Below are 24,882 nucleotides of genomic sequence, written 5' to 3' on the forward strand. Positions count from 1 at the left end.
TATCTCATTTTAGGATTGTTAGTGACAAACAATCTTTACAATTGGCTTGACTTAGACTCATATGCACATCTTAATTGTTCACAATCACTCAGATAGGATTGACACCTCTTATACTGCAACTGCATAAGGGGAATTGAAACACCCTGACTTCTATTCATTCCATACATCATCATTCCATACATCTTTCTTTCACCACACCACAAAGAAAGTCAGTTTCATCTAGCAACCTCTACATAAGTCTAGCTGATGGATCCAATAGAGATGTGGTTGGAAAATTGGAAAACTTTCCAGTCAAGTTAGGCAAGGCTAGAATTCCCACCGATTTTGTGATCATAGATATGGATAAGGAGTTAGAAGACCCTATCATTCTAGGAAGACCATTCCTAGCCACTGCTGGAGCTGTAATTGATGTTAAGGAAGGGCTGATAACCTTGGATATAGATGAAGGTTTGACCATGAAGTTTGATATCAACAACCCAACCAACTTGCCCACTAGAGCTCAACCTTTTGTTCTTAAAGACAAGAGAGATCATGAGGTCCCAAGTGAAGTAGAGACTTCAAAAGCTAAAGTCTCATCTCATGAGGAATCAATGGAGAAGCTCAATGGTTCAGTTCAAGAGTTGTCTGGTCTAGTGAAGGATCTTCAAGTGCAACTCAACAAGAGGTCTTTGAAGAAGGCAAGACCAAGGCTCGAGATTAATAAAAAACAAAGTTCAAGTGTTAAGGAGGCAGTGATCAAGAAGCAACACCAAAATGATCAAGTTATACCAGGGAGGATTTCATCACCTCCTTGGTCTCCAAACCAAGCCTAAAAAGGCATCAAAAATCAAGCTTAAGGACTTTAAACAAGCTAACTAGGGAGGAAGTCCCTAAGATATCATTGTAAATATGCTTAATTTTCCTTGTAATTTTGATTTCTTTTCTTTTATGTTTGTGTTGGGCAGACCATTTATGGGAGTGTAGATGGGTTTAAGAAGAATTGGACTTGTAGAAGTGGATTCGCAAAACCACTCGACCATCCCACAAGAGGTACTCGATCGAGTGGAATAAAATTTCAAGCCCAATCGATTCAATTTTGTCTTGCACGATCGAGTGGAAGGAGAAAGGAGTTCGAAATTCAAATTTTGGTCAACCACTCGACCACGTGGGGTCGAGTGGCAGCAAAAAGTGAGTCAAAGATTCCCAATTCAAATTTGATTGGTATGGACGCTCCACCCTTGTCTCTTTGTCCCCTTAGCTTCTTTATAAACAGCTAAACTCGATCATATGCTTCTCACACTCTCTCATTTGCTTAAAGCAATCAAAATCTTGCTTAAAATCTCTCTCAAGTTCATCTTCTTGTTCAAGCTTAGTTCTTTTGATTTTTGGGTTACTAACCTATTAACTTTGAGCTTTGAGTCTATTCCTTTCAGTTCTCTTTCAAAATGTCTTCAAGGTCTACAAGAGCATCTCAACAAGATGCTGATCGCTCCTTGGATCGACGTGATGCACAGCTTGCATCAAGAAGACAAGTTGGGGGAAGTACTCGAACGCCTACTCGTGTAGGCAAACGACCGAGTGCGGGTTCAAGTAGACGGTCGAGTGGCGTGCCGAGTAAGAAACATCAACCCATTGAGGAGGATCCTGAGCGAACTGAGAGTGAAGAAGAGATGGAGTTCACTCTTCAAGAGCACATAAGGAGGAACAAAGCAAAGGGAAAGAGGCTAGCAGCTGATGTTCAACAAGAAGAGGTTGAAAGTGAGAGTGAAGAAGAAGAAGAAGAAGAGGAAGAAGGAGAGGGAGGAGAAGAACAATCTTGTGGTCTAACTACAAAACAGCTCTATGAAGCCTTCATGAGGATGAGCTNATATGCTTCTCACACTCTCTCATTTGCTTAAAGCAATCAAAATCTTGCTTAAAATCTCTCTCAAGTTCATCTTCTTGTTCAAGCTTAGTTCTTTTGATTTTTGGGTTACTAACCTATTAACTTTGAGCTTTGAGTCTATTCCTTTCAGTTCTCTTTCAAAATGTCTTCAAGGTCTACAAGAGCATCTCAACAAGATGCTGATCGCTCCTTGGATCGACGTGATGCACAGCTTGCATCAAGAAGACAAGTTGGGGGAAGTACTCGAACGCCTACTCGTGTAGGCAAACGACCGAGTGCGGGTTCAAGTAGACGGTCGAGTGGCGTGCCGAGTAAGAAACATCAACCCATTGAGGAGGATCCTGAGCGAACTGAGAGTGAAGAAGAGATGGAGTTCACTCTTCAAGAGCACATAAGGAGGAACAAGGCAAAGGGAAAGAGGCTAGCAGCTGATGTTCAACAAGAAGAGGTTGAAAGTGAGAGTGAAGAAGAAGAAGAGGAAGAAGGAGAGGGAGAAGAAGAACAATCTTGTGGTCTAACTACAAAACAGCTCTATGAAGCCTTCATGAGGATGAGCTTCCAAGGAACAAGATATCCAAACAAGGAGACCATGGAGAAGCTGGGGATTGCTGAAGATATAGAATTTCTCTTTGAGAAGTGCAATCTAAGCATATTCATGGGATTGTGCATGGAAGGGTATAGAGAAGAGAGTTGTGAGTTCTTAGCCACCATCAAGTTCCACTTCTACCCAATGATGGATAAAGAGCGGGGAGCTGGTTGTTGTGACTACACCATCAAGAGAAAGAGTTATGAGTTTTCATTCAAGAAGATAGCCAACATCTTTGGATTTGAAGTTGGTAGAGAGAGGAGTATGGTGATACCAAGAGAAGAGCTTTTTGCTGTTTGGGAAACCATTGGAGATAGCAGCTTCTACTCATCCTCCAAGACCAAGAATTCCAAGATAAGGAGCTCAGTCTTGAGATATTTCCACAAGGCCTTAGCAAATACATTCTTTGCTAGGAAGGAAACTGGAAATCTCAATGAGGGAAAACTCAAGATTATTGATATGGCCCTTTATGGAATCATCACTCAAGCAAGGAATGGAACCATCATCCTTGGGAGTAGTGTGGACAATGATCTTGCTATGGTCCTCATTGATCAATTGACCTACTATAGGAGTTGGGTAAGCAAGATGCACAAGAGAGGATCAGTTGGAGTTCTAACCATTGGAGGCATCATCACTCCAATGCTAGTAGCTGCCAAGGTACCACTCAAAGGAGAGAAGGTCAAGCCAAGATGGATTGACACCAACTACCTCACCTCCACCCTCATTCTAGCCAAGGAGATGCACCATGGGAAGCACCTGTTCAACTTTGAGCTTCCAACACTTGGGAAGACACAGCTTGTTCTACCTAATCAAGCTCTCACCACCATAAGAGAAGGGCTATACATTGACTTTTGGCCAACTGCTGAGTTTTTGTTTGATGGGACAACCCAAGTAATAGAAGATCAAGCTGAAGATGTGGAAATGGCTGATGGGGAAGAACAATTCTATTTTGAAAATTATGAGCCAAATCCAAGGGATAGTAGAAGAGTGAGAGAGACTAGCAAGAGGTTGACACTTCTACAAAAGTGGAACAAGTGGCATGAGAAGATCTTTGGAAAGCTGAAAAAGAAAATGGGAAGGATGCCCAAGTCCATCAAGGGTTTAAAGAAGGAGATTGCTGAATTGAAGAGTGGGAACTCTTCACCAACAACTTCTACCCCTTTGAGGAGGTGTAGCTCAACTAGAGCAGTTTCTAGAGCTGAAAAACCCAGTGGAACCAGCTAGAGCTTCAATGCATGAGCCAATTCAGAGGAGGAGAGGTTCAAGTCGCCTAGAACAACAGTTTCCAAGGCACTCGACCGGATCACTCGAGCACTCACTCGACCGAGCACCTCCAATGCACTCGGCCAAGTACCTTCCCAGACCTCCCTATGGGTTCCCAGCTCCAACAGGTTATGCAGGCTGTTCCTATAGCCAAGCTTACCCTCTCATCCCTCCCCAATACTTCATGGATCCAGCCCTCTTGCAGCAATACTACCAGCAGCAAGGTCAACAGTTTTTCCCACCATCACCAACTCGGCAACCAACTCGACCGACCCACTCGACCCAGCACTCGACCGAGTACCAGTCGATGGCCATAGTCGAGTTGCCTCCTTCCCCACCTCCAAGGCAGCAACAAGACCTCAACTACACTTATGAAAGCATTAATGAGGATGTGGACAACTTCTTCCACAACCCATGAGGTACAAACTTCACCTTTTCATTGTAAATACCATTGCATATCTAGTTTTATTTTGTTTAGAGTCTTGAATACTCTAACAAATTTCTTTTACACAGAGGACTGTGTAATTTAAGTTTGGGAGAGGGTTTGAGATAGTATTTGATGCTGTGTTTTGTTTTCTTATTTCAAAGTTTTAGCATAATCATTTTAGTAATTGCATTTCATCTAAGGCATAGAAAAAAAAACTAAAAATTTGTAAATTTTTGCAAAAATCTTTACAAAAACAGAGTGTTCATGTAGCTTTGCATTGCATATTAGCATCTTGTTTAGCATGTTTCATGTAGGACTTTTTCATATCTGCATTAGGGATCTATTATGAGTTTTTCCTTGTTAGCTTGCTTAAATTCACTAAACTAGGATCAATGCCCAAGTTAATAGTACTTTGATGCTAGTTGAGTGGTTAGAAGCATAAGGTTGAACCATGTCTTGAATTCCTGCATTGCATTTGGTCTAAATTGAAGCATGTTGTGATTTGATGCCATTTCCTATTTAAAAGAACCTAATATTGACTTATAATTATCAATTTGTGCATTGCTTTAAACTCATGGATACCGTATACATATTTGGATCATCTTTCTCCTTTTTACCACTCTTGTTGATCCAAATAGCTGATTTCCTCATTAAGAATCAGTTTCCCCTCCCATTAACCAACCCTTCTTTCAAGCCATGTTATTTCTTAAGTGTGTAAGGCCTTTTTGGGATTAAGCTTGGTAGAAAGTGTTAGGTTTGAGCTGACAAGAATATTGCCTTGTGTAGTTTTAGTTTGCAATTTTCAAACTAGATAGGACTAGGTGGTTTAATTGTTGGGTTTGGGACTTGGTTGTTTAAAGAAAAGAAAAGAAAAGAAAAGAAAAGAGAAAGAAAGAAAGAAAAGGTTATAGTCTTTAGGAGGGGAATGTATTTATGTAAACTCTAGTGAAAGAATGGGATGTATGAGATTGTTAAAGATGGTTCTACTCAAAGAAAAGAAAGAAAGAAAAGAAAGAAAGAAAAGAAGAGTCTAGCAAAAAAAACTTTTATGTCTTAAAAATTTAGAAGAAAAGGGAACCATAGCAATAAGAAAAAAATCCCCATTCCATTAGTTGATTCAAATAAGAAACCTCTCCTAAGGCTTAAAAACAAAAGAGAAAAGTGTATTTGAGAAGAGATGAAGATAAAGGGTAGAACTAGGATCATTTGGGATTAGAATGATAGGATCAAACACTTTGGTTACTTTTGGGTAGACAAGGTTTTGTTCTTGTATGTGTCTAAGTGTTCTTACCTTTAGCCTTCTTCTAAAGCTCAATTCATTTTTATGAGAGAACCTTGATCTTGATAAGCCTCACTCTAAAGAGAGACCATCATTGTCTCTAAGCCTTTATTACCAAGCCAAATGAGTTTAAGCATTGCATAAGATTGATTCATGTTCTTGATTAATGAATGTTAAAAGAAATGGTTGATTTGAATGCATATGGATATCTAAGGCTCAAATCAATAAAGGTTGTGATAGGCTTGTCTAAAATCTTTAAATACAGCTCATTCAACTTGCATCATAGTACTAGTAACTTGGACATTGATTCTAGCTAGTTTATTAGCAAGCTTTAGGAGCTGAGATCCCACTTTCAAACCTCACTCTCCTACTTATGTCTTGTTCATTTGCTTGAGGGCAAGCAAAGACTAAGTTTGGGGGTGTTGATGTTCATATATTTCACCATGTTTTACCTTAGTATATTCACATCTTTTGCATTATTTATAAGCACATTTAGCCATTATTGAGTAGCTTTAGGACTGTTTATGCATTTGAGTAGAATTGCATTGCATTTGCATAGTTTCTTGCATAAACAGGTGAATTTGTATCCTAAGGAGCATGGAAGGATGTTGAGAAGGATTTGAGCTATCAAAGTGAAGAAGATCAAGGAGTTAGAGCAGAAGAAACCAAGCTCAGAAGTCCACTCGACTGCCCACTCGACCAGACAGTCGACCGTGAGCGGAGAAGGACTCGACCGGCTGGAAGAAGCAGAAGAAGAGGCCACTCGACCAAGAACTCGACCGAGCACCTGGTCCAGTTGACCGACGACCCTCCATTTTGTCTTCTAGCTATTTTTAGGGTTTCCCCCTCTCTCCTATATAAAGGCTTGTACCCTACAGCCACCAAGAGAGCCACTTTTAGATAAAATCTGTAAACCTAGTATTTACCCCTTTTGGGTATTATCTAATTTTTTTGCTTTCTTTCGTTTTAGATTCTCTAGCCACTTTTGCATATTTTTAAGAAATCTTTGATACTTGTTGGTTCCATAACTTTCTAAGTATTAAGAATTTGAGTTTGATTTCTTCTTCAATATTGTAGATCTTCATCTCATCTTTCTAATAATGCAAGTTTCATTGATTTATGGGTTTATGACTTTGTTCATCATGTTTTGTGATTGTGAGTAGTGGTTTAGGATCTTGAGGATGGATTAGGATGGATAAGGGTTATGGTTGTTTTGATTGGTCAAGATTGATTGCTTAATATCTCTTCGGGTTAGATACACTCTATGATATTCTTATACTGAGAGGGTAAGGGTAGACCTTAAGCTTCTTAGCATCACACCAATGTCTAAGTTGTTACATAAGGCTAATACTAGAGATTATCATGAACCATGCTAAGAGATTAGATGTTTACTATGATTTTTGACATTGATGATCTGTTTGTTTAATGCCTGCCTTGATATGTAATACCTAGTGAGAACTAGGTCTAAGAAGTCTCTTGGCTTGATTGTTATTGTCTTGAGAATGGATTAACATGTATTAAAAGATCATTGTCTAGAGATAGCTCATTGTTGATTGAGGTTTGTTGACCAATTTAGATAACCATAGCTTGAGTCCAGCTCATGAATCCATCCTTAGGACATTTCTTTGTCTATTGATTTCCCTGTTTGAGTATTGGTAATTGCTTTTTGTTTGCTCTGTTTTCATTATTTACCCTGTTTCTGTTCATTCGCTTGTCAACTCGACCACCCACTCGATCGCACATCCGATCGAGTGCTTGCTCGAGCTCATCCCAGAGTTCTTGTTTATGTGCTGCATCATTCCTGTTTCATTTCCTGTTTAATTCTAGTTTCATTTCTGTTTAATCATGTTTCATTACTTGACTTGCATTAGTATAATTTATGTTTCTGTTTAGTATCATTACTGCTTTGTTTTATTGTTTACTTTGCATTTAGTATCCTGTCTTATTAGCTTTACATTCTGCATTTCATAATTATCATTAGGTTGTTAGTAAAAATCATTCATCATATTTGATTTGACTTAGATAAGTATTCACATCCTGATTGCTTGCATCACACTCATTATGGTTTGACATCCTTTATGCTACAACTACATAAGGGTAATTGAGACACCTTGCATCCATCATTCATCATCTCTATCATCATCCATCACCACACTAAAGACCAAGTCTCAGTGGGTTAGGCAGTTGTGCGTCGGGTAGTGTTTGTACCGGGATTGCACAACTTAAACAAATAAAGATTTTGTGGGAAAGAGCAAGCAAGTTCTTTTAATAATCGGGGAAAACGTGAGATCGTCACTTAAAACAAGTCGGGATAGAGCTTGTTAGTTCACAAGCGAACTAGCAAGCTTAAAGTGACGAACTGAAAATAGGAATGAATTATACGAAAGACAATAACAGTTTTTGATCCAAAGTATTGCTCTGTAGGTATTGTCCGCGGGTCAGGATCATCTTTCCAATAAATGTCTTGAACTATTTATAGCTGAGTGTAGAGTTAGGGCACTCTAGGGTTTCTGCGCAAAATCCCGAGATTGTCCTCTGCGGAGTGTTAATAGACTTTCTCTCAATTTTGTCGGGCCGAAATCACAATTAACAAGTTTTGTTGGGCCGAGTGGCATATTGGGCGCAGCCCATATCCAACAATAGTCCCTCCCTTAGTCCGGCGAGCGAGGTATTTCTATGATCGGTGGGCGTACTTCGAGTCTTCACATATGCCTGCTCGGCGTTGGGCGTTCTGGACTGCCTTAGGAAGATCTTCCTATGTGCAGTGATGGTTAAAACGATAGTTTCTATTGAGCTAGGAGCTTGTTTTGATGTTGTATGCGTTGAATGTGTTGTTGTGGAGCGCAGAGCTTGTCTATATGTTATGTGTCTTGAGCACGTCTTTTCGGAGCGTGGCGCCTGGCGCGTGGAGCGTTGAGCGTTGAGCGTGGAGCTCGTCTAGATATTATGCGCCTTGAGCACATTCTTATACAGCGTAGTGCTTGATAATGGATCTGCAATGGTTGAGAATAGAGTTGCCGCACATAGTTGGCAACGAAGGGTTAGAGAAGTTGAGCCAGATCGGCGAATAAGATTGAGGTCGGCGAGATTGTGATCTCGGTGGGACCTCTTTCTATAACTCTCTTTTGTTTGGTTGCACATCTCTAAAACCCTAACCGGCGCCTCTCGAGCCGCTGTGAGATCTCTGATGATCGGCGGTCGGCGAGACTCCATGGTTGGAGATCGGCGCAGAGTTGATATGGAATTAGATAGGAGTCGCCTAGATGGCTCGAATTCAAGCAGGTTCGATCGATTTCGCAGGGCAGCATCATCCGAGATTGGCGGATTTGGTGTTCGTGAGGTCGAGAGCAGAGGTGATGAGCTCGGCAGTGCGCTCGGCGGGATGAGCGGTGGCAATGAGCTCGGCGATGAGCTTGGCGGGATGAGCGGAGGTCGGAAAATCGTCATTCCATGTTGGCACTTGTCCTTGACTCTCAAGAGGTCGCGAGAGAGAGATCATCATCGTCGAGGTTGAGATTGAGCTCGGCTTAAAGGGAGATCATTGTCGTCGAGGTTGAGATCGTCGTCGTCCAGATTGAGATCTACGAGTGAGATTGAGGTCGCCACCGAGAGTGAGATTGAGGTCGCCACCGAGAATGAGACTGAGGTCGGCAAGAGTGAGATCGTCGTCGTCGAACGGGATCGAGAGGTGAAGAGAGGTCGGCGGACAAGGATTGATGAGTGCTGAGGTTGGTTCTTGCGAGATCGGCGGATTGAGGTCGGCGGGACGCTGCGCGATGCCCCAGAGTTCGGCAAATCCTCATTCCAGGTCGGCGCTTGTACTATCATTGGGGCGAGATCCGAGGTCAACTCCTAAGATAGGTGTTCATGATGTGCGCTCGCATTCCACGTCCTCTCATGGGAGCGACAAGAAGAGATTTGATCGTCAATTTGAGGTCGACACTTGTGATAGTGCGGGAGAAGGTTTTGAGGTCAGCACCAAGCTGGAGGTAGGCACAAAACTGGAGGTCGGGACCAAACTAGAGGTAGGCGCCAAGCTGGAGGTCGACACCGAAATTGAGGTAGGCACCTAGGTAGAGGTTGGCATCAAGCTTGAGGTATGCGTCAAGCTAGAGGTCAACACCAAGATTGAGGTAGGCACCAAGCTGTAGGTTGGCCCCAAGCTGGAGGTCGGCACCAAGCTGTAGGTAGGTGCCAAGAGACTCGAGTGTGAGAGCGTCGAGCATGAGAGCATCGAGCGTGAGAGTGTCGAGCGCGAGAGAGTTAGCATGAGAGNAAAATCCCGAGATTGTCCTCTGCGGAGTGTTAATAGACTTTCTCTCAATTTTGTCGGGCCGAAATCACAATTAACAAGTTTTGTTGGGCCGAGTGGCATATTGGGCGCAGCCCATATCCAACAATAGTCCCTCCCTTAGTCCGGCGAGCGAGGTATTTCTATGATCGGTGGGCGTACTTCGAGTCTTCACATATGCCTGCTCGGCGTTGGGCGTTCTGGACTGCCTTAGGAAGATCTTCCTATGTGCAGTGATGGTTAAAACGATAGTTTCTATTGAGCTAGGAGCTTGTTTTGATGTTGTATGCGTTGAATGTGTTGTTGTGGAGCGCAGAGCTTGTCTATATGTTATGTGTCTTGAGCACGTCTTTTCGGAGCGTGGCGCCTGGCGCGTGGAGCGTTGAGCGTTGAGCGTGGAGCTCGTCTAGATATTATGCGCCTTGAGCACATTCTTATACAGCGTAGTGCTTGATAATGGATCTGCAATGGTTGAGAATAGAGTTGCCGCACATAGTTGGCAACGAAGGGTTAGAGAAGTTGAGCCAGATCGGCGAATAAGATTGAGGTCGGCGAGATTGTGATCTCGGTGGGACCTCTTTCTATAACTCTCTTTTGTTTGGTTGCACATCTCTAAAACCCTAACCGGCGCCTCTCGAGCCGCTGTGAGATCTCTGATGATCGGCGGTCGGCGAGACTCCATGGTTGGAGATCGGCGCAGAGTTGATATGGAATTAGATAGGAGTCGCCTAGATGGCTCGAATTCAAGCAGGTTCGATCGATTTCGCAGGGCAGCATCATCCGAGATTGGCGGATTTGGTGTTCGTGAGGTCGAGAGCAGAGGTGATGAGCTCGGCAGTGCGCTCGGCGGGATGAGCGGTGGCAATGAGCTCGGCGATGAGCTTGGCGGGATGAGCGGAGGTCGGAAAATCGTCATTCCATGTTGGCACTTGTCCTTGACTCTCAAGAGGTCGCGAGAGAGAGATCATCATCGTCGAGGTTGAGATTGAGCTCGGCTTAAAGGGAGATCATTGTCGTCGAGGTTGAGATCGTCGTCGTCCAGATTGAGATCTACGAGTGAGATTGAGGTCGCCACCGAGAGTGAGATTGAGGTCGCCACCGAGAATGAGACTGAGGTCGGCAAGAGTGAGATCGTCGTCGTCGAACGGGATCGAGAGGTGAAGAGAGGTCGGCGGACAAGGATTGATGAGTGCTGAGGTTGGTTCTTGCGAGATCGGCGGATTGAGGTCGGCGGGACGCTGCGCGATGCCCCAGAGTTCGGCAAATCCTCATTCCAGGTCGGCGCTTGTACTATCATTGGGGCGAGATCCGAGGTCAACTCCTAAGATAGGTGTTCATGATGTGCGCTCGCATTCCACGTCCTCTCATGGGAGCGACAAGAAGAGATTTGATCGTCAATTTGAGGTCGACACTTGTGATAGTGCGGGAGAAGGTTTTGAGGTCAGCACCAAGCTGGAGGTAGGCACAAAACTGGAGGTCGGGACCAAACTAGAGGTAGGCGCCAAGCTGGAGGTCGACACCGAAATTGAGGTAGGCACCTAGGTAGAGGTTGGCATCAAGCTTGAGGTATGCGTCAAGCTAGAGGTCAACACCAAGATTGAGGTAGGCACCAAGCTGTAGGTTGGCCCCAAGCTGGAGGTCGGCACCAAGCTGTAGGTAGGTGCCAAGAGACTCGAGTGTGAGAGCGTCGAGCATGAGAGCATCGAGCGTGAGAGTGTCGAGCGCGAGAGAGTTAGCATGAGAGCGTTTGACTGTGAGGGCGTCGAGCATAAGAGCGTCGACTATGAGGGTGGCGAGCGTGAGAGCGTCGACCATGAGGACGGTGAACAAGAGGGTGGTGAGCGTGAGAGCGTCGACTGTGAGTGCGGCAAGCACGAGAGTGGCAAGCGCGAGGGAGGCGAGTGTGAGAGAGCTTGAGGTAGGCACCAAGCTTGAGGTAGGCACCAAGCTTGAGGTAGGCGCCAAGATGTAGGTAGGCACCTAGCTGTAGGTAGGCACCAAACTTGAAAGCATGAAGGCAAGCGCGAGAGCGACAGGCATGAGGGATGCAAGGAAATTTTTGTTATGCAGCTCGACTTTGTGCTTTACCAAAGTAAAGTGGTAGGCGAGACTGACTCGTCGTACCTTTAGGTGCGGTTTTTGTGTCCGGCTTCTNCCAGAGTTCGGCAAATCCTCATTCCAGGTCGGCGCTTGTACTATCATTGGGGCGAGATCCGAGGTCAACTCCTAAGATAGGTGTTCATGATGTGCGCTCGCATTCCACGTCCTCTCATGGGAGCGACAAGAAGAGATTTGATCGTCAATTTGAGGTCGACACTTGTGATAGTGCGGGAGAAGGTTTTGAGGTCAGCACCAAGCTGGAGGTAGGCACAAAACTGGAGGTCGGGACCAAACTAGAGGTAGGCGCCAAGCTGGAGGTCGACACCGAAATTGAGGTAGGCACCTAGGTAGAGGTTGGCATCAAGCTTGAGGTATGCGTCAAGCTAGAGGTCAACACCAAGATTGAGGTAGGCACCAAGCTGTAGGTTGGCCCCAAGCTGGAGGTCGGCACCAAGCTGTAGGTAGGTGCCAAGAGACTCGAGTGTGAGAGCGTCGAGCATGAGAGCATCGAGCGTGAGAGTGTCGAGCGCGAGAGAGTTAGCATGAGAGCGTTTGACTGTGAGGGCGTCGAGCATAAGAGCGTCGACTATGAGGGTGGCGAGCGTGAGAGCGTCGACCATGAGGACGGTGAACAAGAGGGTGGTGAGCGTGGGAGCGTCGACTGTGAGTGCGGCAAGCACGAGAGTGGCAAGCGCGAGGGAGGCGAGTGTGAGAGAGCTTGAGGTAGGCACCAAGCTTGAGGTAGGCACCAAGCTTGAGGTAGGCGCCAAGATGTAGGTAGGCACCTAGCTGTAGGTAGGCACCAAACTTGAAAGCATGAAGGCAAGCGCGAGAGCGACAGGCATGAGGGATGCAAGGAAATTTTTGTTATGCAGCTCGACTTTGTGCTTTACCAAAGTAAAGTGGTAGGCGAGACTGACTCGTCGTACCTTTAGGTGCGGTTTTTGTGTCCGGCTTCTCCTGTGGGTGTTTTGGGTTGGCAAGGACTTGCAAGCCTGAGCTTGGCTTATTAGTTCAGGCGCCCTTAAGCTAGTGCAAGATTTTCTCGGCTTTTTGCTTGGTTTCGAGATGTATTTTACGGGGCGAGACGTCTCCCGGTTTATCCTATTACGTGTTTCGAATACCAAGTTTTAAGGGTGGTAGTTGAGATGAGCTCGTCGTACCTTTTAGGTGCGGCTCTGGTGTCCGGCTTACCCTGTGGGTGCCCCGAGGTCGGCAAGAGTGTGCAAGTAAGAACTTGGCTTATTCAAACTTGACCGCCTGCTAGCTGAATGCGAGACTGGGCTCGGCTTTTTTTGTGCGGATTATTTCACCGCTACATCCATGTGGAACGCGTTTTAAATCGAACACCTGGCCAGACTGACGATGTAGAAGCTGGACACTCGTTAAGACGGACTCGTTCGAGAGAGNTTTTGCCAGGTCGCCAAGTATGAATGTTGGGAAGATCAAAGCTAGTGAGGTCGTTTCTCGCGATATTCGAGATATCAGAGGGTAGCGTTGTGGTTTGGGCGAGGTCGCCATTGAGAAGGATCAAGAAATGATGGGTTTACGCGCAACTGGTAGTGTCGCCGCTATTGAAAGAGACTTGTTGAGAGGTCAGCAGGCTGGGTTTAGTTGCCGCGAGCTTACCTAGACTTCCCACGAGGTCGCCCGTGCTGATGTTAGATGAGCTGGAGTGCGGCGTGACCGAGACTTCGCAGATCTGGGTCCTGTTAATCTACGTGAAGGTGGCGAGGGCGAGGGAGGCGCTACTGAGGGTGTCGCCTTCACAAGTCGTCGGATCGGAGGCGATCACATATGGTCGGTAAATCATTAATTGAGGTCGGCGAATCGCCTATTCTCGATCGGCATATGTCCGGTACTTGGTTGTGTGGCGATGACGAAAATGCAGATCGGCTTGCGATTGAGGACGACACCTCTAGGGTTGGAGGGCGGCGCGAGTTGGGGTTTCGCGCGATCAGGATTGAGATTGGTCTTTCGAGCATGGAGGGGGATCGATTGGAGAGGGTGAGCGGTTGTGCGTCAGAGTTGGCGAAATCGACACTATGGGTGAGGGGGTCGACCAATGGAGGTCGGTGGGGCGTTGTACGGTGCCCTAGAGGTCGTCCCTGTGTGGGCGGCATATCTCCAATCCATGTCGGCACTTGTCTAACCGTTAGGGTGGACTCCGAGGTCGGCTCATAATTGGAGGTGGTGAAGTTGACTATACAAGTATATTGGAGGTATATTGGGAGATATGAGCGAGAGAGGTCAGAGGTTCGACCCCTCTCTATTCTTTTTACTTTTGTGTTTTTATTTTTTTTATTTTTTTTATTATTATTATTTTTTTTTATATTCTCCAAAGAACAAAACCTAGCTGCCGCTCGTCGCTTCTTTGCCGATAGTCGGTCGGCAGGATATTCCGTTGACCGTCGATCGAGATGACCTGATGGTGGTCGGCGGTCGCCCTGGTTCAGCCCGCGCGCACAGATTTTGAGGTCGGCATCATAAGAAACAAATCTGAGATCGGCATAGGGCCACGAGGGTGGAGAAAACTCTACAACGGGGATCGGCGTGGGCTGCACGCGGATATTCCTTGGAACAAGATCGAGAGGTTGAGTTTGGCGAGGATGACCATCATGAGGTCGTCCCCAATCACAGCTTGGGCAGCGACCGCTCTCGAGGTTGGTCTCGAGGTTCGTTGGGTGGAGATGGCTCATAGGAGCGAGAGGGGAAGTCGGTATAATGAGTGTGATTCTCGCTTGGTTGGGAGCGAGGTAAAGGTCGGCTTTGCGACCAGGAGGTGAGATAGGCAAAGGGATGGTGAGCTCGAGAGTGAAGGCATGAACGCTGGTTTTGGTCATCGTGAGATCGGCACCTCTCGTGAGATTGGTACGTTTCGTGAGATCGGTATCTCTTACGAGGCTGCCCATGGTGATGCTTTGTTAATCGGAGGGCGGAGCAACCGAGAATCTGCCGATCTGGATGCGGCTAGCTTGGAGACCGATCGAGAGGATGTGGAGCTGAGCGGTGATGTCGGCTCTGGTTGTCGCGAGCTTGGCGACAACTCTCATGAGGTCGGCACTTCTCACGGTGATGCTTTCGACGGTATCGATATTGATATTAGGGAAGAGTGGAGTTTTGGTTTCAGCATCAAGGGTTTGACCGACGATCGTGATTTTGACGACATTCTTGAGTTTGGTGAAAAGTGGTGGTTTCATGGATCTTTCTTTGGCTAACGAGAGGCCTACTACATCACCCATGGCTGTTATTGGAGGTATAATGGGCACTCTGAGCGCTCCCAAAGTCGATGGTGTCTTGGTGCTTGTTCCTCTATTGTTGGAGTCAGTTGATTTGATTAAGGTAAGCTTTTTTGAGTGTGTCAAGTTGCTCGGCTGTTCGCCTGTCCTGGCTAACGAAACTGTCGATGATAGTCTACATTAGATCGTCGAAGTTGTTTTTGTGTCCAGCAAGCAAGGGATCTGAGAGGGTGGCACCATCAGTGAAAACTAGAGCCATGGTTTGGAGATGCTGGGCATGTGTGGCAACAAGAGGTTCTGATGGCGTATCGGGCGCTGGTGTAGAGGTTGTGTTGTTCGGAGTAGCGCCCTCGACTGTTGTCGTCGCGGGAGGTGGAGGTGAGAGAGTGGCAGTGTTGGTGACCAGCTGGTCTGCGGCAGGTCCGGCTTCAGCGTGTGCAGCTACGAGAGGTTCAGAGGGCGCGTCGGGCGCTGGTGGAAAGATTGTGCTCGGCAGTGAGCCTTCGGTTGGGCTCGGCAGGGAGCCTTCGGTTGGGCTCTCCAAGAAGTTCGGCAGGGAGCTCAGTGGGGGAACTGTCCGTGTTCTCATTCGCCCCCATCGCTGTTCCGTTGGCTGCTCTGTTACTTCATTGAGGTTTTCGCTGGGGTTCTTCATGAGTCTTGAAACTTCGAGGAAGTGAGGATCGTCGGTCTTGATTCGTCAAAAGAAGCGCTTTACTCTTGCCCCACGGTGGGCGCCAATTGTTTGTACCGGGATTGCACAACTTAAACAAATAAAGATTTTGTGGGAAAGAGCAAGCAAGTTCTTTTATTAATCGGGGAAAACGTGAGATCGTCACTTAAAACAAGTCGGGATAGAGCTTGTTAGTTCACAAGCGAACTAGCAAGCTTAAAGTGACGAACTGAAAATAGGAATGAATTATACGAAAGACAATAACAGTTTTTGATGCAAAGTATTGCTCTGTAGGTATTGTCCGCGGGTCAGGATCATCTTTCCAATAAATGTCTTGAACTATTTATAGCTGAGTGTAGAGTTAGGGCACTCTAGGGTTTCTGCGCGAAATCCCGAGATTGTCATCTGCGGAGTGTTAATGTACTTTCTCTCAATTTTGTCGGGCCGAAATCACAATTAACAAGTCTTGTTGGGCCGTGTGGCATATTGGGCGCAGCCCATATCCAACAGGTAGGAGATCGATCTGGTGTTCAATGCTACGCAATGGTGGTAGGCCGTGTGGTAGTTCTTCCGGAAAGACATCCTGATACCGCTGTAGGAGTGACTTGATTTCGGCCGGGACGGCGTCCTGTTCATGTTCTGCACTCACAACATCTTTAAACACCATTAGGAACACTTGACAAGTGGAGTCACTAAGTGATCTCCGAACAACACTAGCATTGATCAAAAAGTTCATTTTAACGTCCGGATCCTTACACAACTTCGTTTGCATTTCACAGACTTGTGTAGGACTCAAAGGTTTTAAACAAATACGCTTGTTTTCATGCACAAAAAAATATCGGTTGGTGTGGCCGCAGTGAGAGGTCCTTTTGTCAAACTGCCATGGACGCCCCAAAAGGAGGTGGCTAGCTTGCATTTGCACCACATCACATAAGACTTGGTCTTTATAAGGGCCCACACTGAACGAAATCACGGTTTTATCATTTAACCATTTGAGTTTATAGGGTTTCGGGTGGTTTGTGGTGTTAATAGACAGTTTCTTTACCATGTAAGAGCTTGCAACATTAGTGAAAGACCCACAATTGATGATCAAGCCACAAACCTTCCGACTTATGGTGCAACGCGTATGGAAAATGTTGTCTCGCTAATGCGTATCGTCCGGTGATTGGCTGGTGTTGAGGACCCGTCAGATCATGAGTAATTCTCCCTCGTTCGGCTCGGCCACAACTTCTTCAATTTCCAATTCGTCGTCCTGCTCGTCTTGGTCATCACCATTCACGGACTCAATTTCTTCGGATGCGGTAATGGTCATGGTACGTGGGTTAGGACATTCTCGGCCATAGTGCCCTCGACCTTGACATTTGTAGCATACGATATCTCGGCTTCTTCCTTCGGTCTGATGCGGCTTTGGTTCATTGCGTGCTTCCCTGGATGGTTCCCTCGATTTGAACCGCGAGTCAATGGAAATGGCCTTGGCCTTGTCCTGGCCGCGATGTCCTCTGGCCGTTGGAGACGAACTAGGTGACCAACTGGGCGTTCCTTGAACGCGAGCACGGTTGGTACTGTTGATCTTCTTCTTGATCTGTTGCGCGACTTGCATCGCAAGATGTAAGAGTTCCTCGAACGAGTTGTACGTCAAGCGCTCCACCTTTCTTGCTATATGATCTTGAAGGCCGTCTAGAAACTGGGCCATTATGCCTTCTTCAGTATTATCAACTTCCAATCGGTTGCGGAGATGTTCGAATTCGTTGTAGTAGTTTTCTACGCTTTTGGCTCCTTGAGAGAGCTTTCGGAACCTTCGCTGAAGATCTCGGTGGTACAGTGGTGGCACATATCGGCGCCTCATCTCGTTCTTCATGACCCCCCAGTGTGGTAAGGCTCGCTCTCCATTTCTCCTTCGGTCAGCTTCACTCTGATCCTACCATGTAAGAGCGTGGTCCCTAAACTGAGCTGCGGGGAGGGCAATTTTCTTGATCTCGGGATAGTTGTAACATGCAAAGATGTGGTCCATCCTTCCTTCCCAATCTAGGTACGCTTCCGGGTCTACCTTTCCAGCGAACGTTGGGGCGGGAAGCTTGTGCCCTGTGTCCACCGGGTTATAAAATCGGTCGTCGAGTCGATCGTCCTCTATGTGGCGATGTCTTCTCCGGTACGGCTGTTCGTCCACATCGGATGTTCCTCCTGGATCTGGGTCATGGCGTTGTTGCCGGTTCGGAGCTTGCGGTGCTCAAACCGCTTGTTGGCGCTGACCCGTCTCGATTCTTTGGATTCGTTCCCCAAGTTGGGTCATTTGAGCACGTATCTCAGCTAACACAGCTCCGATTTTGGGTGGAGGAAGGGGTTCTCCCGGCTGTTGTTGCTCAGCCATGGTGCGGACGGTGGTTATACAGATTGCGGTTGTACAGACGGTATCGAGGTACTGGTCGGGCGGTGGTCTCCGTACGGGCTGGTTGGAGAAGTGGTACCAGCAGCGGTCGGAGAGAGGTGTGACGGTAGTTAAGAGACCCTCCCACGTACGGTAACAATGGTCGGCGGCGAGTGCCCTCGTCGGACGATTCGTGACGCGTGGCTGTTTGGACGAATCCTACACGGCAAGATTTAAACGTGTGGGTTCTCTGCTCGATAAAATCAACACAGCACAGCCTCTTTGGACGGCTAATAATTGGGATGAAAAGAAAAAAGCAAAAGCACTACAAGACAACAACCTATGACCAAAACAAACGACTGACTCCACGCGCTAAGACTAACAACACCACACGTGGTTTTTAGGCCACCACAAACAAAAACCAAGCGCAAAGGAAACAACTTTAAAGTTCTAGACTAGCGAAAACAAGAAGACGCAAGAAAACTAACGAACCCAGCAAGAACAAACTCTTAACGCTAAGACTTAAAACTCGAAATAGGTAACTAGAAGCGTAAAGAGAGGAAAGATACAACCTTGCGAGGAACTTTCGGCTCTGATACCAACTGATGTAACCCCAGACTACGGTCGTGACCCACGAGCGTACGGACGGAACTGGAACCAGCGGTACGGAACGTCGGTCGTTTCAGTAAGGGCGATGGGAACGAATGGAAGAGATTCACGAGGAGATGCTCGACTCGTTAGGCTCTTGGATTGGTGAGGGTAGAGATGGAAGAGGTTCACGAGGAGATGCTCGACTCGTTAGTCTCTCGGTTCGGTGACAATAGAAGGTGGATTGATGTAGCGACACACAAGGGATGGATCTCCTTGTGATATGGCTAACTAGAAGGTTACGAACCCGGTTCGTGAAGCTTCTAGGGTTTCGTTTCAATCGCTGAAAACGAGAGATAAAGGAACACCTTTGATTTTCTTTATTACCAGTCAAACCTTTACATTATGGAGTCTAGGCCCTTTAAATAGGCTGGCCATTACAAGGGAACTCTAAACCCTAAACATGTGGGTTAAAATAAAACGCAGCGTCCAGGAAACAAATTTAAAAGACAATGGTCACAAAGGAAAATAAGCGAAAGATAGAATGGCCACGTGGCCGAGAGTGGTCCACGGTCATGACCATGCACTAGGGTTTATAGCCTCGTTAAAACCTCCTTGGTAAACCCAGTGGGACAAACCCAAGGTAGGAAAAAGAGTACTATTTCCCCTAATGACTTGGAGGTCTTCACCCCTGTGTAATGGTGAAGACCAAGAAAGGAACCTCAGTCAGCTGTCCGGCGGCTTGAATGGCTCCATGCTCGAACTCCTCTTGTTCTCGGACGAACGCTTGGACAAAGATGAGACACTTATTTTTGGCGGCCCTAGCTGCTGTTCGGCTCCTTGTGGTTGCTTCGGGCATCAAATTTGGTGCATGGGTTGATGGTCGTCTCGATCTGGTTGCGGCCGCGGCCGCGTCTTCCTGTCCAGTTCTGTCTTGGTACACGTCCTGGTCCTGGCCTTCGTCCCATGTTCCATCAATATCCTCACCCTTTTTCCTAGACGAATCCATTCTCCCTGTGATGCTTGTGGCATGTCTCTCAGGAACAACCATGATCTCGTCTACACTTGTCTCCCTTGTAGCTACATGGTCCACAGGACATGTATCTACTTACCCCGTTTCGTTAAGATCACTCGTCACCCACACTAGTGGCGGATCTAGAAAATTTATTCGATGGGGAAAATATATAACAAAAACATAAATATTAATATATTAAATAACATAGAAAATTGTCATATGAAAACTCGCAAACATCTTACAAAACGACCCTATGCTCATTCAACATTTGAAACCTTTCTATAACTTTTTCATTTGTGACAGATTCAAGTAACTCTTTTTCAATATAGCAAACAAGACAATCACTTAGAAACTCGTCGCCAATTCTATTGTGTGTAGCCGTCTTCACCAATTTCATTGCCAAGAAACATCTCTCAACACTTGCTGTTGCAACTAGTAAAGTTAAGACTAACTTCAAAAGCTTGTAAACCAAAGGATGTGCAAGATGCTTTTGGGTTTTTACCATCAAACAAGAAAGATCTCCAAGACTTTTCAAGTTTTTAAATCGTTCATCTCTGCGAACATTGTCAATGTAGATATCAAGATGCTACTCAAGACACAAAGTCTCCCCATAACTAAAGTCATTTGGATAAAACTTAACCAACTTCACCAATTTTTCCTTGGCAAACTCGCAAAATGAATCAAGAGGACTTAAAGAACCATACATATAAGTAGATCAGTTTTTACCTCCGTAAAATGATCATTGAACTCTTGAAGCTATAAGTCTAGAATAGTGTAGAAGCTGTTAACCTTATAATGATGCAAGTTGGTTATATTGGTTCTCCTTCTTGGTTTCCTTGGATCAACAAAGACATCTTCCATGACAAGCATTTCACCATTATGTTTCTCGCAAAAAGATGAAGCTTTATTCATAAGTGAATCCCATCCATCATCCCTAAGCTTCTGCAATTCTCCCTTAGTAGATTCCACCATGACATGGCATTCAAAATATCTTGATCTTTCCTTTGCAAAGCCATTGACAAATTCTCAATCAATCCCAAAATAAGTAGCATTAGTTGCATATAGAACACACAATCAAAAGTGTGAAAGTACTTGAGAAGACCATATGCTTGACCTTTTTTGGAGTCTTCAACGCCTTCATTTTGGATATACTCAAGAACCTCAATGATTGTAGAAAACAACTTAACTAATCGTTCCAATGTTTTCTGATGAGAACCCCATCGAGTAATTCCAGGTCTTTGAAGCGAAATTTCTTAATTCAATCATGTACCAGTGTTAATCTCACCTCTACTAATTCCTTCCTGCACTTTTCTTCGATAATTTTCTTGAATCATATCTTGTCTTTTGTAAGAAGCTCCAACCACATTCAATAATGTTGAAATCATATCAAAAAAATTACCAACCTCAAAGTGTTTTTTTACGATTGCAACAACCACCAACTGGAGTTGATAAGCAAAGCAATGAACATAATAAGCAACACTGTTTTCTCTAACAACCAATGCTCTCAAGCCATTAAATTCCCCCTTCATGTTGCTTGCTCCATCATAGCCTTGCCCTCGCAGCCTTTTCAAGCTCAACCCATATTTAGCAAACAAATTATCAATAGCAGACTTCGAAGATGCAGATGACGTTTCTTTTATATGAACAAGTCCAATAAACCTTTCTTTCACTGCTCCGCTCTTATCAACAAATCGGAATACAATAGCCATTTGTTCTTTGTGAGATATATCTGTAGACTCATCAACTAACAAACCAAACACACCATAATCAATTTCTTCAATAATTGACTTCACTACTTCTTCTGCAAAAGAATTCACGATCTCTTTTTGAATCTTTGGAAAAATCATCTGGTTATTTTTTGGAGCATTATTCAAAATAACCTTACTTATAACATCATTTTGTTCTCCTGTTTATTTCACGAGTTGCAAGAAATTTACTCTATTGGCAGATTCTTCTGACTCATCGTGACCACGAAAAGACAATCTTTGTCGCAAGAAATATCTGAAAACATCAGTTGAAGCATTTAAACGAATGTGATACTCCTTCTTCACCACATCGTCTTGCTTAAACAAGGCATGCACGATAGACTGACCTTGCTTCATCAAGTTATCACATTTTTCAGCAGCACAACAATGAGAACTATTGGATGATTTACCGATATGAGTGTCTAACTTGTCAGGCTTATTCCAAGTACAAAACCCTTCTTTCACAAATGCATCATTCCCACCTTTCTTTAGTGATGTGTGTGGTTTTTCACTTCAAAATATTTTACCTTAAAAGACCACACAACGGCTGAAAGTGCACAGCTAATCGGTAGTAGTATTTAAGGATCAATCCCACAGAGAGAGAGTTGTTGTTTAGAGAATCCGTCGGAAGAGATATAAGGATAGGACTCAATAAAATGGGGTTTTGGTTGTCACGGTCGTAGTAAGCAATAAACGTAAATAAAAGCAAATAAAAATAATAAAACAAGCGTTGGGCATCAAAGGAAATCGAAGGGGTTCAATGATCTATCTATCTAGGAAAGTTTAGGGTTAGTTTGTTTATCTAAAACTCGGACTACGAAACACGAATGAACCGTTAACTTATACTTTACAAGCTAAACGTCTAAGATCTCTACACTCTGTTACTCAACTGTCGCAGGCAACGATGCATAGATCAAAGCATTTAAAATAGGTTCGATTCTAATCCATGAAATTTCATAGGTAAGGGGTATGTGCTTCCTATGACTCCTCACACATCTAAGCTAGGTCAAGCACAAATGCAAGCTTTTGGCAAAGCACACATACTTTAGATCATAGTTAGTTCATGAGGCTAACTTAAAGCATTAAGCAAAGACTTAGAATTAAAGTATAGAATAAATAAGATATAAATCTAACAAACCCTAAAAATTGCCACCTAAACTAAGATCATCTCCCCTTTTGATTATCTCTTTAAACCCAACTAGAAAACTACTCTAGCATGTTTAAGGGAATCATCAAAGCAAGGTTTAATAAACTCATAAACATAAAAGAATAAATAGAGAAAAGAGATTTAGATATTACTTCAATGGTTGTCAAACAAAGTTGTAAGGATCTTCTTCCTTAAGAAACAAAGAACAAAGCAAATAGAATAGAAAGAGTTGGTGGATCTCGAAGCTTGAAAGAGAGGAACGAGAGAAGAGAGAGAAGAGTCTGGTCGTCGGCTGCTCCTCTAGTCGTGATCTCTTGGCTGCTCCAAAATGTGCACACTCTAAACCCTAGAGCTTAGAAGAGTATTTATAAGGTTTTGTCTAGGTTTAGGGTTTTGTACGGGTAGAAACGTTTTTTCTTCTTGAGTACAGGACAAGGGGCAGCGTAGGAATGTTCTAGAACGTGGTGAAGACTTGGACTGGGCCGCCGTGGTGGTCGCTGGTCAGGCCTTCAATAAAAGTCCATTGGCTTGATGGTTCTCCTTACGTCGGTTTATAACACGTCTGGGTAAATCGGGCCTAAATTCCTGCAGAATGAATGGATTGACTTTATTTTACTTCGAGGAGAAAGATTACTCTCTCAGCTTTCCATAGACACCAAGTACGTCGAAACAAGAGTTTTATAAAGCTCTAAATCTTTCCTAAAAGGTATTTTCCTTGTCTTTTGGTCCTTTTTGCTATAAAACCTGTAAAACCTTCTTGAAACCTAAAATACTTGATAATAGACATTGAAGCCTTGAAATCATACTAACTCTTCCTAACTGCATACTATCCAGTTTTGGGTTGTGCCAACATTTCGAGACACTGGATCGGCAATGGGGATTGTTGAGGAGTTCGATATTGATAGGGGGAGGGTGAAGGTAACTATTGATGGTCTCAAGCCTCTCTTCTTTGAGACTGATATTGAGTTCTATAATGGGGAAGTGACAATTGTTAAGCTCCATTATGAGCGGATGTATGGTTGGTGTAAGGTCTGTTCCAGTTTGTGTCACGATAAGGTTGTTTGTCCCATGACTAAGCGTTTGTCAGACGGTAGCGATCGATTGGGGTCTAAGGTTGATCAGGACCAGGGTCAGATCATGAGTTATAAGGGCGCAGTCATGGTGGAATCACGACGGGGATCTGGTTTCAACAAGGGGGGACACAAGGGCTCCATGTATGGAGGCGCAAAGTCTCGGGCAGAGTTCTTCCCGGGCAATACTTCTCGTCACAAGGGGTCTTCTTCTTCGAGGAATTCACAGGAGCATCGGGGGAGACAAGGGGATGAGAGGAGTCAGGTACGTAAACGGCCAGCCAATACGCTAGCTTCGGTTCCGGAGGATGTCAAATCCCAGGTGGTGCAGGGTACGAGTTTTGTTCAGGGCACAGTGCAGAAAGTGGTCAAGAAGGATTTATTTCAAGATGGGAGTTTACCGGTGGTTCCCATAGTGCCCTCTTTGATGTGATTCTCCCAAGGAATCGACACTCTAAGGTAGGTAGACTGATAATCCTAGAACTCCGATGGCTCGCGAAGCTGGATGATAAGGCGTGAGATAAACTCGAAAATCCTTATGCCCCAAACTCTCTTAAAACAAACCAACAAAGCAAGGCAGTGGAACTTTAGATAGAATCTTCGCGGAGACAGATGACAAGGCGTGAGATGAATCCCGAAAATCCTTGTGCCCTAGACTCTCTTATAACGACTCTTCAATCCTCAGCTAATGAATGGCAACGTCAAGTATGGCGGAATCAATTTATATACCGAAAACTCTTTTATGTAACCCACCAAGGAGAACTCTTTGATGTAACCCACCAAGGAGAAAGAACAAGTTCCAAAGGAACAAAGGAGTTTACCACTCTCAATAAAAGATAAAAGATTTCTTGATTGAATGATTTTCTCAAGTGAGATTACATGTGTTTATATAGGGATAGAAAACTTGGTCACAAAGCCAAGTATTGATTATTCATGAAACTAAAAACATTAAAGATACTAAGTTGAATGAAGACCCAACTCTTGGTGCATGTTTCCAAAGTGACTTTTGATGCATGTATCTCTTATTTTCGTCACTCTTCTTTAACCACAAAATAAAGTGATTATTCTGGGCTTTCTTGGGCTTGTATTAGGCTCAAAGTGGCCTGGACTTGATAGATATCATCCCCAAATACAATTTCACATGTTCTCTTTGCTCCAAAGGTCCTCAAATATCAACTGAACAGCTCCAGCAAGCTGTTTGGTCCTTGCTCTTGTCATTGGTCCAACTGA

General features: G+C 44.8%; 2 pseudogenes; one reads left to right on the top strand and one right to left on the bottom strand.

The window, feature by feature from the left end:
* The window catches only part of LOC109128715, a 52,841-nt pseudogene that overhangs the window by 16,848 nt on the left and 11,111 nt on the right, over positions 1 to 24,882 (top strand).
* On the bottom strand, positions 20,953 to 23,435 carry LOC104743893 (annotated as a pseudogene).

This window comes from Camelina sativa, chromosome 14 (assembly GCF_000633955.1).
Source record: "Camelina sativa cultivar DH55 chromosome 14, Cs, whole genome shotgun sequence".
Lineage (NCBI taxonomy): Eukaryota > Viridiplantae > Streptophyta > Magnoliopsida > Brassicales > Brassicaceae > Camelina > Camelina sativa.